The sequence below is a fragment of the Cucurbita maxima genome, unplaced genomic scaffold (genome assembly GCF_002738345.1).
Source record: "Cucurbita maxima cultivar Rimu unplaced genomic scaffold, Cmax_1.0 Cma_Scf00071, whole genome shotgun sequence".
In the NCBI taxonomy this organism is placed as follows: Eukaryota; Viridiplantae; Streptophyta; class Magnoliopsida; order Cucurbitales; family Cucurbitaceae; genus Cucurbita; species Cucurbita maxima.
In genome coordinates, this window is record NW_019272087.1 from 290,726 (window position 1) to 294,008 (window position 3,283).

Below are 3,283 nucleotides of genomic sequence, written 5' to 3' on the forward strand. Positions count from 1 at the left end.
GTCCCTCTCCTTTAAACATGGAAGTTGCATGCGTCAATTTCTCCAATAGAAAAATGCAACTAACTAACTAAAGGAAAAAAACGTGAATAAACGAAATAAAGAAAAATCACCGACTTTATGAGGGAGAGAACATATCTCACAGGGAAAAGATGCTGCCAAAAGAGAGAAGAAAAGGAAGATCTCTAAGAACGTCAGGAACGTCAACCACCCAATCAAAGTCTCCATTGTCACGTCTAGCAAGGAGAGGCTCACTAGAGCAAGTTGTGGACGAGGAATACATGTCAACCATTATCGAAAAGGCATTGGAGAGCGGATGGAGCAGCAGCGAAAGATGGAGAGAGAAAAGGAAGAAATCACAAGAAACTGGGGGAGACAGGGTGAAGCCATGGTCGGAAAGGGAATTGGAGATGGAGAGAGAAAAGGAAGAAATCACAAGAAACTGGGGGAGGCAGGGGTGAAGCCATGGTCGGAAAGGGAATCGAAGATGGAGGTGAAAATGTAACTTAGACAAATCATGAAACATGGAAAATTAGGCGAAAAAGAAATGATCAATCTTCACTCTCACCCATTAGACCCATTAGACGTATTTAATCATCTACAAAAGTCACTCTCACCCATGCAAATTAAAGGACAAAACACTTCAAACACGGAAGTCATAACTCAATTAGGATTAAGATTGAGTCGCATATGAATCTTCTGTTAGATAAAACCTGAGTTTTTACAGTTTTTCCTTATTCACACGATTTCAGAAAATCTCTGTTTGACCATTTGACAAAACACGTCGACACCAAAATTTTAGACCGAAATTTTGTAGGGAGTGGCACAGATTTAGTTGGCCACTCTCCAACCATATAGAATAATTTATATTTTAAACAGGAGATTTGTTCAGAATAAATAACAACCTCATTTTGAAGGCAGTCAGAATTCAGTTATTCTCTCTCTCCTTTTTTACGTATTTTTTCTTCCAACAACCAATTTCCTCTCACCGAATAATACAAAGCCAAGTTGAAGATCGGTGTATATCATTGCAGAGGAGCCAACCTATTTATAAACAAGTTGAATAGCTCAAGTGGTTAGGGTTTTGACCTAACATCACATAGGTCTCAGGTTTGAGTAGAAGAAAATGCAAAGTGTAAAAACACACACATCGTGGGGCCCATCTCGGGCAGGTTCACTCACTCCCTCCCCGACGTCGCCGTCTGCCGACATCTCCATCACCGCCACGAAGTGGCCAACGCCGTGATGATAGGCTTTCTTCAAAGTTATTGTTGATCGAGTGATCATCAGGGAGACAACGGCTGTAGTCGTTTAGTATCCTATATTGACAAAGTCCAACTATAACGAGTGGACCTTGTTGATGCGCGTCAACCTACAGGCACAAGGATTATATGGCATGCTGTTGAGCCAGAGGAAGGAGAAACGATTGAGTATCGGGAGGATCGGCTGGCGTTCGCTGCCATACTACTCCTCACCAAGTGGTCACCCAACTTAGTACTACTCTCACCCAAGCACGCTTAACTGCGGAGTTCAGATGGGATCCAGTGCATTAGTGCTGGTATGATCGCACTCGACATGCCATGCGCACAAAATCGAATTTAACGCATGCGGGGCGGCATGATCGAAACGCGATGGGCGTGAGCGTGGGAGGTTCTCATTTGTAGAGAAAGGAAGAAATTGAAAGAAAAAAAGGGGTGCGACACGAGGACTTCCCAAGTGGTCACCCAACTATATTACACGACGATCTGTGCCCCCAAAGATGCTGGCATCTCTCTCCACCAAGCGCACCGATGGGTCAGTTGTACAGCGAGTGTGGGAATCCAACATCGAGCAGCTACGGAAGAAGCTCTCGGAGATCCACTTTAAGGACGGCGAATTCGTCGATGATTTTTCAATGCGGATCACGGGGCTTGCCCATAGCATCACCACACTCGGTGGCCAGCTTCAGCGAGACAAAAATCGTGAAGAAGATGCTGCAGGTCGTCCCTGATCACCTCGAGCAAGTTGCGATTTCAATCGAGACATTGCTTGACGTGAATGACCTAACGGTGGAAGAGGTGACCGGAAGACTGCGTAACGTCGAGCAGCGGAAGAAAAATACCATTTCAGCTGTCGACAAGGAGGGTCGTCTACTCCTCACTGAGGAGGAATGGCTTGCATGCCTAAGGCTCCATGACAACACCGGCTAGAGCAATGAGTCCTCCTCTAGCCGCAAAGACGGTAAGAAGCCATGGATCTCCCACGGGCGCATGCGCGGGAAAGATGGGAATCAAAAGAAGGAGTCGACTAATGGCAGGCCGATCTCTGCTCGAACTGTGGGAAGAGAGGACACCTAAGCAGGAATTGCTGGAGCAAGCTTAGGAACAAGGAAAAGGCCGAAAAGACCTATGTGGCTCAATCCGAGGAGGACGAGCCAACTCTCTTCATGGTAACTGCATGTGTCCCCATGGTCGATTCCAAATCCACGGAGATGGAGGTAATCGACGACGATGTTGAACTCGAGAAAGAGCTCCAGCTGGGCGTAGCAAAGATGGCACCAGCTAGGAAGCCAATTCAACTGGAGGAGGAGCGAGTGTTCACTCAGATCAGCCAGCGAGACGAGCAACACAAGGACCGGCGATGGATCCTAGACACAGGGGCAACAAACCATATGACCGGGGCTAGATCTGCATTCTCCGAGCTCGACTCGGGGATCTGCGAGACGGTGAAATTCAGCGACGGCTCCGTCGTCGGAGATCGAAGGACGCGACACCATCCTGTTCGCCAGCAAGGGAGGCGAGCATCGCAAGCTGACCGACCGACATCTATTTCATCCCGAGGCTCAAGGCTAACCTTGTGAGCCTGGGTCAACTCGATGAGCCAGGCTGCTTCATCTCCATCGAGCGCGGACTACTCAAAATTTGCGATAATCAACGACGGCTGCTCACGCAGGCAAGGCGCACGACAAACCGTCTTTACATCCTGGACTTAGAGATAGAGCAACCTGTCAGTCTCTCGGCCAAGACTGAATAGGTATCTTGGAGGTGGCACGCAAGGTACGGGCATTTAAACTTTCCTGCTCTAGAAAAACTACAGAAGGGGGAGTTGGTGCACGGTTTGCCAGCAATCAAAGGCGTGAACAAGCTGTGCGACGAGTGTCTCATCGGCAAACAGAGGTGCACACTCTTTCCGTCTCGAACATCCTATCGAGTCGATGAGCCGTTGGAACTTGTACACGACGATATCTGCGGGCCCATCAAGCCGACGACCCGAGGCGGTAAGAGTCTCTTTCTCCTGTTAGTCGATG

At 48.1% G+C, this 3,283-nt stretch overlaps 1 pseudogene; it reads right to left on the reverse strand.

The window, feature by feature from the left end:
- Positions 1 to 1,445: 1,445 nt before the first annotated feature.
- Positions 1,446 to 1,569, reverse strand: LOC111472434 (annotated as a pseudogene).
- Positions 1,570 to 3,283: the final 1,714 nt, after the last annotated feature.